Source organism: Erythrolamprus reginae, chromosome 3, assembly GCF_031021105.1.
Source record: "Erythrolamprus reginae isolate rEryReg1 chromosome 3, rEryReg1.hap1, whole genome shotgun sequence".
Taxonomy (NCBI): Eukaryota; Metazoa; Chordata; class Lepidosauria; order Squamata; family Dipsadidae; genus Erythrolamprus; species Erythrolamprus reginae.
Genome location: NC_091952.1, coordinates 178,268,398 through 178,284,383, shown reverse-complemented (window position 1 = coordinate 178,284,383; position 15,986 = coordinate 178,268,398).

The window sequence follows — 15,986 nt, the reverse complement described above, 5'->3', positions numbered from 1 at the left end:
GTATCTCTCTATCTCTCCCTCTTTCTTTCTCTCTCCCTTTCTATCTCTCCTCTCCCTTTCTCTCTCTCTCTTGCTTTTTTCTCTCTTTCTCTCTCCCCTCTTTTTTCTCTCTCTCTCTTTCTCTCTCATACACCACGCCGGCAACAGAGAGAGAAAGAGAGAGGCAGAGGTCGGGCGCGTTACCGGGAGGTGGAGGCGGCGTGGGGACGCTGGGTGCCGGGGACACCGAGGAGGGGGGTGGACGTGGCCTCTCAGCTGCAGAGCCGAACAAGGGCGGAGGCAACGGCGGAGTCCGGCACTGGGGCCATGCGGAGCTGCTCATCCAGGGGGGCGTGGACCGGCAAGTCGCCCTCCGCTCTCTCTCTTTCTCTCCCTGTTGCCGGCATGGTATATGAGAGAGAAAGAGAGAGGCAGAAGTCGAGCGCGTTACCGGGAGGTGGAGGCGGTGTGGGGACGCTGGGTGCTGGGGACACCAAGGAGGGGGTGGACGTGGCCTCTCAGCTGCAGAGCTGAGGCCATGCGGAGCCGCTCATCCAGGGCGGCGTGGACCGGCAAGGTGCCCTTCGCTCTCTCTCTTTCTCTCCCTGTTGCCGGCGTGGTATATGAGAGAGAAAGAGAGAGAACGGAGGGTGACTTGCCAGTCCACGCCCCCCTGGATGAGCAGCCCCGCATGGCCCCAGCGCCGGACTCCGCCGTTGCCTCCGCCCTTGTTCGGCTCTGCAGCTGAGAGGCCACGTCCACCCCCTCCTCGGTGTCCCCGGCACCCAGCGTCCCCACGCCGCCTCCACCTCCCGGTAATGCGCCCGACCTCTGCCTCTCTCTTTCTCTCTCATATACCACGCTGGCAACAGGGAGAGAAAGAGAGAGAGCGGAGGGCGACTTGCCAGTCCACGCCCCCCTGGATGAGCGGCCCCTGCATGGCCCCAGCGCCGGGCTCCGCTGTTGCCTCCGCCCCCATTCGGCTCTGCAGCTGAGAGGCAGTAGCTAAGTTCACTCCTTTGTCTTCCCCGGCACCTAGTGTCCGGCCACACGCCGCCTCCAGCTCCCGGTAACACGGCCGACCTCTACTTGCAGGAACGGGTGGTGGGGCGGTGCATAGGGGCAAATGTTTCTGTGCGAGGTGGTCGCGCTAGCAGCTTAGAAGGAACAATGACGGTGCGGCCACCTCGCTGCTGACACAGCCCTTCCCGGCAGAGCCCTCCCCAACAGCTCCCGCTGCCAGCGCACAGCTCTGCTCGCCCGAAGCCTGGTATTGAGGCTGGAGAGCGGGCTTCGGGCTCTCGGCTTCAGCGGCTGCCATTGGGCCGTTGTTTTCATGGTGGCTGCCCTGTGCTTTTTAAATGCGCCACTTTCCTGCGCTGCTTTCTCGGGCAGCTGGCTTTACTGGCCAGTGCAGGATGGCTGCTACGACAACAACGATGCCATGGCGTCCGCTGATGCCAAGAGCTGTCAAAGAGGCCCTGTAGGGGGACAGGGTGATCCCCCGCCGCCCGTAGTCAGCGGCGAGGTGTGCTTGCCTTGTGCCGTGTGGGGGGGAGGTGATGGAGGTCAGGGATTTTCAAGCAGCCGCCTTCCCCCTCACACACACACTCAGTGGACAGTTTTTCAATTGCCATCGCCTTTTCCTGAATTTCGCGTCCACTCACCGCGGAGGAGGAGGTGGAAAGGCAAGGAGGCGGGGAGGAAAGCGGCCCTGCAATTAGCCAATTTATTTCTCGCCTTTAGGGAGACGAACTGTTGCTGCTCTGCCATAGGGCAGCAACAGTTTCTCTCCCTAAAGGCGAGAAATAAATTGGCCAATTGCAGGCCCGCTTTCCTCCCCACCCCCTTGCCTCTCGACCTTCTCCTTGCTCAGCAGCCGACCGCGGTGAGTAGACAGGAGATTCGGGAGCTTATTATATTGATCAGTAAACTCTTGTGAGCTGCCGCGGGCCGGTTAAAAGACCTCATCGGGCCGCATCCGGCCCGCGGGCCGTAGTTTGGGGACCGCTGGTCTAGCATATGGCAACTTCAAATATCAACCAGCAAATGTTCTACCCTCCACATCGGCAAAAAGAATCCGAACCTCATATATAAACTGAATAAACAAAATCTCACAGCCAACCCCCACTCAGTAAAAGACCTTGGAACACTAATATCAAATGATCTAAGTGCCAAAGCCCACTGCAACAATATCGGCAAAAAGGCTTCTAGAGTTGTTAACCTGATCCTATGCAGCTTCTGCTCTGGCAATCTCACGCTACTCACCAGAGCCTACAAAACTTTTGCCAGACCCATCCTTGAATACAGTTCATCTGTCTGGAACCCATACCATATCTCGGACATCAACACCCTTGAAAATGTCCAAAGATACTTCACCAGAAGAGCCCTTCACTCCTCCACTCGAAACAGAATACCCTACGAAAGCAGACTAACAATCCTAGGTCTAGAAAGCTTAGAACTACATTGCCTAAAACACGATCTAAGTATTGCCCACAAGATCATATGCTGCAACGTTCTACCTGTCAATGACTATTTCAGCTTCAACCGCAACAACACAAGAGCACGCAACAGATTCAAACTTAATATTAACCGCTCCAAACTTGACTGTAAAAAATATGACTTCAACAACCGAGTTGTCAAAGCGTGGAACTCATTACCTGACTCAGTAGTGTCAACCCCTAACCCCCAACATTTTTCCCTTAGACTATCCACGATTGACCTCTCCAGGTTCCTTAGAGGTCAGTAAGGAGCGTGCAGAAGTGCACCAGTGTGCCTTCCGTCCCCTGTCCAATTGTCTCTCCTTTATCTCATTTATCTTTTCTTCCTTTCAAATGTGTTCACCTATACTTTTATATCTTTTCTTCTATTCTTTTCTTTACTTATATTATTACATATCTTTCTCTTCAATGTGTATTATGTATTGGACAAAATAAATAAATAAATAATAAAATGGAGGCTGACTGGGAGGGAAAAGGAATCAGTTTATTGATGAGCAGAACCAGCGGACAAAAAGTAGTTTGATGAGTGCATGGGTTTTTATACAGTTTCAGAAATGCTGCAGGGTTTCTGCAATGTATCCAGCCTGGTATCTTTTGTTATTCTAATGGTGGTGGGTCAATCCTATGATATCTTAAAAGATCAGGAATATGTGTGGGGATGTAAATTTTAATCCCAGTAATGGGGGGAACGGTGACTGAAGGTGTTTTGTTTGTGATTTGGCCTGGATTTCTCAAAATATCCATCTCTAAAGATTTCAGGTATCTGCTGGGGGCTGTTTCACTATGCAGGACATTGGGCTGCTTTCTGCCTTTAAGAGCATTTATCTTTTTTGGGAAATATAATATTCAGCCTCTTAATATTCCCCAAAATATTTCATTCTCTAGGAGAGGGGAGCTTTCCACCAGGCCCTTCAATGGAATCCTTTAAATGAAATGGCATAGATGCCCTCTCAATTTATTACTATAACAGTTTACTTGAAATTCAAAACAGTTATTATGTCTTTGAGTATAATTCTTGCAGTCTCAAGACACTATTCTATCTATTATGATAAAAACTGCAGCCCAGGAATCTAGAGGGAGCTAACTTAAGTGATTGCTTATCAACCACTTAATGTGAACTAATCAACTAAGTGCAAATAGAGTGGAACTAAACAGAGAGAAACACATAAGCGTAAGGAATCTCAAATGATGCCAGATTGATTCCATGTCTTACATAATCCTATTAATAATAAGGAAGAATTATCTGGATTAATTGGTTTCTTTCACAAAATATATTTTGCATTGTTTCAAACAGTATCGATGTTAATTATTGCAGGAGCTATTTAATTTGATTACTAACCACATATATCTTTTCCATCCGCCGTTTGGCGGGACCCAGGGGAAGAGCCTTCTCTGTGGTGGCCCCGGCCCTCTGGAACCAACTCCCCCCAGAGATTAGAATTGCCCCCACCCTCCTCGCCTTTCGTAAGCTCCTTAAAACCCACCTCTACCGTCAGGCATGGGGGAACTGAGATATTCTTTCCCCTAGGCCTCTACAATTTACTCATGGTATGTTTGTATGTATGTTTGGTTTTATAAATAAGGGTTTTTTAATTGTTTTAGTATTGGATTGTTACATGCTGTTTTTATCACTGTTGTTAGCCGCCCCGAGTCCACGGAGAGAGGCGGCATACAAATCCAATAAATAAAATAAATAAATACATATTATCTGAGGACCACATTTTCTAATTAAAGACATTCAGATCTTTCAACTTTATTCAAGGAAAAGGTCAGACAAAATTCATAGGAGGTGAGAAAGATAGATAACAATGTTCTTTTTTGGGGGGGGGAAGGAATCGAAACAGTTGTTGCAAAGGAACAGGGGTACATTGTGTTACTTCTCTTAGTACTGCCAGTTCCAAAGAGATCTATGACTAAAGATCTCAAGTGACCATGCATTTCTCCAGGTAACTATTTCCAACTCAAAAATTTGAGCGTATTATTTAGAATAACCATTGGCTACTAAAAAGCCAGAGCTGATTCCAAGAAATAAGACATTCCTATTTTTATTTTGCTGATTGCCGATTGCTTCTTCCTCCCTCTCCATGCCCTGAACTTTCCATACTCTTGTTCTGTTACAGTGTGGTTTAGGGCTGACATAATTACTGTGCAATGATTTTAATTTATTGGTATTGCCCGCAACTTAGTATTGCAGTTTTCCAGTGTCTCAAAGGGGAACAGTTTGTAATGTTACAATCAAGCGATGAATTGTGGAGAAAATGATAAAGGAGGGTTTTAATAAATCTCTAATACGGACATTTATGACCACAATTCACACCTGATTTTTTAAAACCATAGTTATTAAGCAAATCATTGCAGTTTTTAAGTGAATCACATGATTGCTAAGTAAACCTGGCATCCCCAATTCACTTTGCTTGTGAATAAATGCCCAGATACAGCCTGCAAATGGTAAAGTAATATTTTCTTGTTACTCTTGATGACTTCACAAAAAAAACATCCACCCGGGGTCTCGTGTTTTTGTTTTACAGCAGTATGGAAGTGGTTTGCCAATGATTTCTAGGATGTTTTTGTTTTGACTTCTCAGTATAGTCTACCAGCCTGGTATTTCCTGGTGTTCACTCACTGAAGTGTTAAGCAGGCCTCACCATGCTTAGCTTTCATAAATCAGCCAAGGTCAGCTAGATGCTGCCAATCCTTAATAAAAGCACAAAGGCTCTTTGCATTTCTTTTAAGGCCAATCAAAGCAAAATGAATTTTCAAGAAGGTTCTTTAAAATGGGGGGGGGGTTGTCATGTGCAAAGCAAAACAGACAATTCCACCAGTGTTGTTGTTTATATTTGCTCGGGAAATACTTTTTTACGTTTACTCTGTTGGAAGCTTACATGTTGGTCATTCATAGAGTTTTTCCAACTTTGATCAATTTTTGGATCAAGAACCTGTGAAATAATTAAAGTTCTTCTCCTAGATAAAGGTCATTGTCTACTTGCTTTGGTTTTTATGTGTTTCAAACTGCTAGATTAGAAGATGGGACAAGTAATGGAAGCTCACTCTGTTACGCGATGCTACGGATTCGAATTGCTGAACTGCTGATGTTCTGATCAACAAGCTCAGCATCTTAGTCACTGAGCTACTGTGTCCCTGATCTTCTCTTTAACCTATGCATATTAGCCAGATTGTTTCCTAGGGATGCTCCATTACTTTTAGCAGTATAGCATATCAAATACTGAGTTATTACTCCTGTGCTATTTCTTCACAAGTGTCACAGCATCTTAACAAGGTTGCACATGTGATCTTTTGCCCATCAATTTCCAAAGGACCCTTTCATTCAGAATCCATTGGAAAAAAACCTTCCATAATTTTGTTCAGCATAATAATAATAATAATAATAATAATAATAATAATAATAATAATGATAATAATAATAATAACAACAACAACAACAGAGTTGTAAGGGACTTTGGAGGTCTTCTAGTCCAAACCCCTGCTTAGGCAAGAAACCCTACACTACTTCAGACATCTGCTTAAAAACTTCCAGTGTTGGGGCATTCACAACTTCTGGAGGCAAGCTGTTCCACTGGTCAACCATTCTGATTGTCAGGAAATTTCTCCTTAGTTCTAAGTTACTTCTCTCCTTGTATAGTTTCCACCCATTGCTTCTTCTTCTACCCTCAGGTGCTTTGGAGAATAGGTTGACTCCTTCTTCTTTGTGGCAACCCCTGAGATACTGGAAGACTGCTATCATGTCTCCCCTGGTCCTTCTTTTCAAGACTATAGGATGGGACTCCAAACTTGGCAGCATTAATGCTCCCAGAATTCCTCAGCCAGCATTCATCAGCTGTGGCGAGGGGGGTGTTTGCCCAGGTTCGCCTGGTGCACCAGTTGCGGCCCTACCTGGACACTGATCGGCAACTGCTCACGGTCACTCATGCCCTCATCACCTCGAGGTTCGACTACTGTAACGCTCTCTACATGGGGCTAACTTTGAAAAGGGTTCGGAAACTTCAGATTGTGCAGAATGCAACTGCGAGAGCAATCATGGGCTTCCCTAGGTATGCCCATGTTACACCAACACTCCGCAGTCTGCATTGATTGCCGATCAGTTTCCAGTCACAATTCAAAGTGTTGGTTATGACTTATAAAGCCCTTCATGGCATCGGACCAGAATATCTCTGCGACCGCCTTTTGCCGCGCGAATCCCAGTGACCAGTTAGGTCCCACAGAGTTGGCCTTCTCCGGGTCCCATCGACTAAACGATGTTGTCTGGCGGGACCCAGAGGAAGAGCTCTGACCCTCTGGAATCAGCTCCCCCCGGGGATTAGGATTGCCCCCACCCTCCTTGCCTTTTGTAAATTCCTTAAAACCCACCTTTGCCGTCAGGCATGGGGTAATTGAGACATCTCCCCCAGGCCTATATAGTTTATGCATGGTATGTTTGTGTGTATGTCTTGCTTCTTAAATAAGGGGGTTTTAGACATTTTTAAATACATTAGATTTGTTGTACATTTTATTATTGCTGTGAGCAGCCCCGAGTCTATGGGGAGGGGCGGCATACAAATCAAATCAAATCAAATCAAATCAAATCAAATCAAATCAAATCAAATCAAATCAAATCAATGAACGAACGAACGAACGAACGAACGAACAAATAAATAAATAAATAAATAAATAAATAAATGGACGGACGGACGGACGGATGGACGAATGAATGAATGAATGAATGAATGCCTGGCTAAGGAATTCTGGGAGTTGAAGTCCATAAATCTTAACGTTGCCGAGCTTAGAGACCCCTGAAAGCAAAAATACAAAATTGTGGGAACCTACTCCCTTCTCTATTATTTAACTATTGGTCCTGACTCCTGATAGTACCTTTGACATGCCAAAAGCTGAAGGAACCACAACTGCATGACTAGATTTCAGAAAAAGTTGACCTCTCCTGGATACAATTTGTCATGAGCTGCGGGAGGGGCACCATTCACTCCTTTGCCCGAGGCAGCATGATGGCCCTAGTGATTTCCCATTCTGATCAGTAAAGTCACTCGGTTTTTTTCACCCAGCTTAATTGTTCTAATTACAACACAAGCACCGCACACCCAAAGGGAAAAAATGTACTCATTCTTTTAATGAGCCCCTACCCAACTCTCCATTGTCCCATACTTCACCCTGTTTGGAATGGATGCCCTTTGAGCCATGACTAAGTCCCAAGACCTGAATCAGTTTGAATACACCCCATAGCTCTTCTCTCTTTCTGTCATCCAGGTTTCTCACTGACTATTGGTATTCATAAGAGACCAACCATCGAAACTCAGAGTAGTTTCACTGATGAACACACTGGAAGTTGGATTGAATTGATTACGAAAAGCTGGCATCACGGGTTGGCAACAGCTATTCTGAATAGTTTCTGTTTGAAGAGTTTTAATTCAGCCGATTACCCTACAATAATTTTCTCTCTGTCTCTGCTAACTCTGCTCACTTTCAGTCTCACTGTAGAGGTTTAAAACGTCATCTCACACTTTCATGCCCTTTCACTAGTAATTATTTTGTTATAGGTTTGACAGCCTAATCTGTTCCCACTCCATTGAGTGACAATCACAAGGAGAAACAAATTATATTTGTTTTTCCATAGCTACTGCCCATTTTTTTAAACTTAGTCCACAGCTAAAACAAAGGAAGTTCTAAGTGCTCTATTCATTTCCAGGACTTACAATTCAATTCACATGTACATAGTAAATCATAGTTTTGGTATAAAAACTAAATAAATTAGTGCAGCCTTATTCAACCTCCAAATATATTAGATTTCAGCTCCCAGAACTTTTAAAGTTATTAATGTCAAAGCATTTGGAGAGTCCAAGGTTGGAGAAGGATGAATTAAGGTTGAATTTATATATTAATTATATGTTATTTCTATATTAACTGTATGTTTCAAATCGAGCTAACAATAGAAATAGCCTTATCTCAGTTTAGTATAGAGATGCATAATCTAAGACTCCAAAGATGATGATGGTGATGAGAAGAAGAAGGAGGAGGAGGAAGAAGAAGAGGAGGAGGAGGAGGAAGAGGAAGAAGAAGAAGAAGAAGAAGAAGAAGAAGAAGAAGAAGAAGAAGAAGAAGACCTAATCCAACTTTCAATAGCACTGTTAGAAATAGTCAATGTATAAAAAGCATGCAAGATACAATTGCATCTTTGCGAAATACAGGTTCGCCTGGTGCAACCCTATCTGGATAGGGAGTCTCTCCTCACATACTCAAGCCCTCATCACCTCAAGGCTCAATTACTGCAATGTGCTCTACTTGGGGCTACCCTTGAAGAACCTTTGGAGACTGCAGGATTTGATCAGTGGTAGAGTCCAACAGAAATTGCTGCAAATCAAATACAGTGGTGCCTCTACTTACGAACTTAATTCGTTCTGTTACCAGGTTCTTAAGTAGAAAAGAAGCAATTTTTCCCATAGGAATCAATGTAAAAGCAAATAATGTGTGCAATTGGGGAAACCACAGGGAGTGGGGAGGCCCTGTTTCCTCCCAGGAGATTCCTCCCACATGGAGGCTTCTCCCTGGCTATTCTGGCCCTGTTTCCTCCTAGGAGATGCCTAGAGAGGCCCCATGGAGGCTCCTCCCTGCCTTTTCTGGTTACAGTTTCAGAGGCTCGGGTTTGTAAGTGGAAAATGGTTCTTAAGAAGAGGCAAAAAACCACCCGATTCTTATCTAGAAAGGTCCGTAAGCAGAGGCATTCTTAGGTAGAGGTACCACTGTACCTTACATCTAGACCTACATCATCATATTTTATCTGTGGACAATCTGGGTGTGAAACTCATAAAAAGGAATTGTTTGGTTGCAAGGACCTGACTATATTTTGATGTGCTGTTCACTCAGCAGTCAGGAATGTAAGACTGCCACACTGTACTTGCTGCCTAAGTTCAGGCTAGACTTTGCACTTATCTGGTGGCATTTTAGGTAGTTCAAGGAAGAGAATTGGGGACAATCAAAAGGACAAATGAAAGAAACCAGAATGAATAAGCAAGTACCAAACATTCAAGATATTTGCATTTAAGCTCTCTAAAATGTCCTTTAAACATGTGCTCTTTATCCTGCACTACAATCCTCTTTTCCCCAACTTTATAGAATTCTTTCTTAGGAGAGACTTCCTCAGAACTAATGCCATCCAAATGTGCTCAGCGATTATTGTGCTCAATGATTACAAATAAAAAATAAATACATGAATGAATAAAATTTCCTCATTTGTATTCAGCATGTTCTGCCGGGCTCTCTGGTAGGAGCCTCCCGAAAATTCAAGGGTACAAATTGCAGACACACACACGTTTGAAAATTCAAAACAATCTTCTTTATCACAAAATTCAAAATAAACTAAGCACTCTTTTTGTATTGCAAAGAGCACTCATCCCAAAACAACCAGGTAGTCTGTACAATTTCCCTTAAGCAGTCATTAAGTACTTAGCTAGCAGCTGTGAAGAAACTTCACACCCATTCTTCTTCCAAGGAAGTAACACACACACACACACACACACGTTGCTCTGCTTTGGTTTCAAAGGCGTGAAAAAATCAACAAAGTCCAGAAAACAGCAACACACGATTCCTGAAGAACTGCAATCAGATACTCTTTCACAACGGCCAAACCCACACGCTGCTATTTATAGCAGCAGCCCTAATTATTGGAGCCCCACCCAACCACAGGTGGCCTCATTTTCTCTTGTAATAATCCTTCAGTTGTTGTCTCCTATGCATCACTCTACGCAAGTGTGGATGTGTCATTAATTCTTGTTCAGAATCCAGGGATGATAAGGATGATTGATCTCCTCCTGGGCTGTCTGCCAAACTCCCCTCTTCTCTATCACTCACGCTTCCTTGGTCAGAGGAGGCTTCGTCGGCAGATTCCATCGGGAGCAAAACAGGCCTGTGGCATGTGGATGTCTCCCCCACATCCACCTGCACATTCCTTGGGGCAGGAGCTGGGCCAGAGCTAACCACAACACAGCATAGCCAATAGATGGGGAGGTCACTGGGAGCACATGAAGGGCTCCAAAATCTCCCGGTGATGGCTGCATTGACCCTGGACTTAATGAAGCACAGTGGACCAACACCAGCAGAGGACATGGATCCCCAAATCAACACAGACTGTGGAAACTTCACACTGAACTTCAAGCATCTTGCAGTGTGTGCCTCTCCATTCTTCCTCCATACTCTGGGTCTTTGGTTTCCAAATGAGATGCAAAAGTTTTAAGATCCAGCTGGGTCAATGGGCTTGGGCAGAGTTTTGCTCTTGCTGAGAAGGGAGTTCCTTCCCCCAGTGAGTTCAGAGTCATATTTTGACTACTTCATAGCTGTCTAATTGTTTGGTGACTCCTGACTTTTTGTGACCCAGCTAATATCATTGTGTCACTAATCGCTTTTCCTCAAAATGTGTATTTTGTAATCAGTAAAGTAGGTCTTTTCACATAGGAATGTTTATTAGCTTAACACTCCTATTGAAAATGTAATGCTATAATAGATACCTTTTCTTCATTAATCCGTTAATTCAAGGGTTTCCTGTACTGGTACATTGTAATAGCAGTATATTTGTACCATTACACAGGTGTACAAAAAATATTTTTTGTCATCATTGCAGCTGACCTTGTACTTTTCTGAATCCTTTTTTTTGTTCTGATTTCAAATATGTATATAGTTTTTTCTGTAGCAGGTATAGTTTCCATGAAGCAGCATCATTGTTATAAGGTATAGGAAATATACTGGCGACATTAAGGAAACAGTATTTACCACATACAGTACATTGAAAATGTAGACATAACGTAATGGCAAAAATGCTTCTATATCAGAAACTTCAGCATATTTTTTTAAGCATATTTATGGAATCAGCATATCAAACTTCATGAAACTAAGACATATCCCCCAGGCTTATTATATTTCATGTTTGATGTGTATGTGCTGTATGGTTTTAATTGTTGAGGTTTTTATATATTTTATTATTAGATTTGTTCTATTGTTATACTGTTTTTATTACTGTTGTGAGCCGCCCCGAGTCTTCGGAGAGGGGCGGCATACAAATCTAATAAATTGACTTGAATTGAATATTACCTTTGCTGATGGGGTTTTTTTTGTGTTGACCAGTGTTATGTAACATCATGTTGTACATATCTTATTTGTTAGTACTGTATGTTAATATGTAACTTCATTATACATTTTTGTGAAGGTAATAACAATCACGTATGAACAATGAAAGTACATGAGTTCTCCCCCATAAATGGCAATAAATAAACTATTTTTAATTTCTCAAGAGAGCCATTCTGGTATAATGGGGTAGGAGCAGAGAGAATCACTCTCAACCACAAAAATTCATTGACCTTGGGCCAATCTCTCTCTTTCTTTCTCCCTCCCTCTCTCTCTCTCTCTCCCCCCAACCTGCTTCACAGGAAACAAAAAGAAGGAAGAAACACTGTGTACATTGCTTTGAGGTCCTTACAAAAGATTTGTTTGTTTGTTTGTTTGTTTGTTTGTTTGCTTGCTTGCTTGCTTGCTTGCTTGCTTGCTTGCTTGCTTGCTTGCTTGCTTGCTTGCTTGCTTGCTTGCTTGCTTGCTTGCTTGCTTGCTTGCTTGCTTGCTTGCTTGCTTGCTTGCTTGCTTAATTCATTTCGACTTTTATGCTGCTCAATCCCAAAGGACTCAGGGCAACTTACAATAAACAATATAAATACAATACAATAAAAAGGAAGTCGAATATAAAATCTAAAACAATAAAATCCTCATTTAAAAACCCATGATAGAACAGTCACAACAACATGCAAACATACCATTTATACGATTTGGCCATGACGGTTGTTAGTTTATGGCCCCCAGCTCTGCCGGCAAAGCCAGGTCTTCGTGGTATTATTATTATTATTATTATTATTATTATTATTATTATTATTAATTAGATTTGTATGCCGCCCCTCTCCATAGACTCGGGGCAGCTTACAGCAATGATAAAAGCAATATATAATGACAAATCTAATAGTTAGAATCTAAAATACAGTAACAATAATACATTTATTGTTGCAGTCTGCATTGGCTGCCGATCAATTTCCGGTCACAATTCAAAGTGTTGGTTATGACCTTTAAAGCCCTTCATGGCATTGGACCAGAATATCTCCGAGACCGCCTCCTGCCGCACGAATCCCAGCGACCGATTAGGTCCCACAGAGTGGGCCTTCTCCGGGTCCCGTCAACTAAACAATGTCGGTTGGCGGGCCCCAGGGGAAGAGCCTTCTCTGTGGCGGCCCCGGCCCTCTGGAACCAACTCCCCCCGGAGATTAGAACTGCCCCTACTCTTCCTGCCTTCCGTAAACTCCTTAAAACCCACCTTTGCCGTCAGGCATGGGGGAACTGAAACATCTCCCCCTGGGCACGTTTAATTTATGCATGGTATGTCTGTGTGTATGACTGTTAGTATATGGGTTTTTTAAATATTTAAATATTTTAAATTTGCCTGATTGCTTATGATTTGTTTTTACATGTTGTGAGCCGCCCCGAGTCTTCGGAGAGGGGCGGCATACAAATCTAAGTAATAAAATAAATAAATAAATAAATTTAAAAAGTCTAAAAAACAAGAAACCCCAATACAGTATATACAGTATTTTTAAAAATTGCTTCTTTTCTACTTAAGAACCTGGTCACAGAACGAATTAAGTTCGTAAGTAGAGGCACCACTGTATTTGATTTGCAGCAATTTCTGTCAGACTCTACCACTGATCAAATCTTGCAGTCTCCGAAGATTCTTCAAGGGTAGCCCCAAGTAGAGCACATTGCAGTAATTGAGCCTTGAGGTGATGAGGGCATGAGTATGTGAGGAGAAACTCCCTATCCAGAGTTGGCCTCATAAGGCTGGAGGGGAGCCGAGCAGGAGAGAGGGAAGCTCGTCCAAGGCCAGGGAGGAGGAAAGAGGAAAAATGCAAGGAGCACAGATTCAGCAGCAGCAGGGGAAAAAAGGAGAGCCAAGCCGAGACCAGTAATCCAGGAAATGACAGCGGCCGATCAGCTGGAGCTGTGCATGCATCTTTATTTCCACCGGTGGAACTGCATTCTACCCCGTCTTGCCTGCTGCCCACCCCTGCACATCCCCCAGGGCATTGCAACTGTCATAAATATCATGTGAGGTACTAATATCACTTATAATGCCTTGGTAAGACCACACCAAGAATCCTGCATCCAGTTTTGGTCACCACACTATAAAAAAGATGTTAAGACTCTACAAAGAGTCCAGAGAAGAGCAACCAAGATGATTAGGGGACTGGAGACTAAATCATATGAAGAACCAGCTACAGGAACTAGACATGTCTGGTCTAGTGAAGAGAAGGATCAGGGAAAACATGATAGGAGTGCTCCAATATTTATTTATTTATTGCATATATTTATTTATTTATTGCATTTATATGCCACTCACTCCGAAATGGACTCTGAGCAGCTAACAATGGGTTATAAATACAATACATGTAAAAACAGTAAAAGAAATTACTAAAATTACAGATATCATAAAAAAACATAAATCCTAACAATCAGTCTTAATTCCAGGCCTGCTGGAAAAGCCAGATTTTAACAGCTTTCCAGAAAACCGGTAAGGAGGAGATAATGCGAATCTCTGGGGGCAGTTGATCAAAGGGCTTCCATAGAGAGGAGCACCTGAAGGGCAGACAAGGAATAATGGATGGAAACTGATCAAGGAGAGATTCAATCTAGAAATAAGGAGAAAACAATGACAGTGAAAACAATCAACCAATGGAACAGACATTGCCTTCAGAAGTTGTGGGAACTTCATCCCTGGAAGTTTTCAAGATGATATGTCAGAAATGATGTAGAGTCTCCTGCTTGGGGGGGGGGGACCTACAAGATCCTTTCCAACTCTGTTATTATTATTATAAATATGAATTAATAGCCGGGTATTTGAATTTTGATGATATGACCATTGGAATGCTGCAATGAAAAATGGTCATAAATTATGTTTTTCAATGCTGCTGTACCTTTGAGCGGATCATAAAACAAATATAAGTAGAAGAGTACTTGTATAGAAGCCTTTAATCATGTGATTGTTGCCATATTTATTTATTTATTTGTTTGTTTATTGGATTTGTATGCCGCCCCTCTCCGAGAACTCTTATATCTTATTTGATGTCAGTTATGTCAAAAGTAGCACATAAGATCCCTAAATGTTAAACATTGTTAGAATCTTCATGACTGGAAGAGCCATTAGTAATAGTGTCAGCCAAAGAATAGGCATAGCAACTCAGTCAGCCAATAGGAGCTAACTATTTCTGAGTTTGTGCAGAGAATTGAAACTAAAGCTAAAGGCTGGGCGTGGCTCCAGTCTCCACTCTGCATTCTCCTCTCTGTACTCTTCCACTCTGAACTCCGTTGAAATGAAACTGAACTGTTTTCTGCAGTATATAACTGCTTGAAGAAGAACTCTGCTAATGGTATTGTAAATATGTATATTACTATGTTTATAAAGAAGTTATTGAATCCAGCTGAATCAGTCATCTGTGTATGCTTCTGGTTTTGATTTTGCAATGAACTTTAACAAGCATTTGGAAGTTTAGCCAATGAGTTGCATTTAATGAAGGCTTGTCAACAACAGGAGACAACAACAAGTGGGAGTTTTTTTGAGGGAGTGGGTTGAAATATGCAACACTGTATTGAATTCATCTCACTCATTGCAAACGTACTTTGTGGCTGTTTTGTTTTTTCTCTACTTTCAAGTAATGTACTCCTCTTTTTATTAGCTCAAGCATTTAGTTTGTCACTTATATTTATTTATTTATTTATTTATCTTATTTTGTCAAGTACGTATTGGTAGTATACATAGATATAACACTGTTTATATACATGAGATGGGTACTAATAAGAGGGAAGCATTAGGACAGGGACGGTAGGCACATGCCCCTTACTGACCTCTTAGGAATCAGGTGAGGTCAACAGTAGATAGACTAGGGGTAAAGGTTTGTGCATGAGACATTGCTGTTTACAAAAACTGAGCCAAAGAATGTGTCAGCTTTGACTGTTTCATCGTAGCATTCTTTGTTGTTGGGTCTGTTATGTCCAGAAGTTTCCACAAAATTCTGTAACTAGGTAAAGTTTAAACATGAGTTGTTAAGCAAGATTCACTATGTACAATAAGGATTGTTTACCTGCCTCTCATTGGCTGCGGTGGTTTGGCGCCAATCTTAGAGAGCTGTCAGGCGTCGCTTGTTGCCGGGCGAAAATGTATAAATAGAAGTGCCTCCGGTCTTACGCGGCTTCTGTCAGGCACGCGCCAGAGTGAAAGTGTTTCCGCGGCTTGTTAGTCTCCTGTTGAGAATAAACCATTGAAGTTAGAAACTGTGTTTCTCGGTCATTTCACTGGTGACGAGGGTCTACAGGTGATTTTTTCTTTACGGAAAAATCATTATGGCAACCCCTTCGATAATACAGCCGCCTGAACTGTTTAACCCTGAGAGGTCAACTTGGACTGCCTATATGGCAAAATTT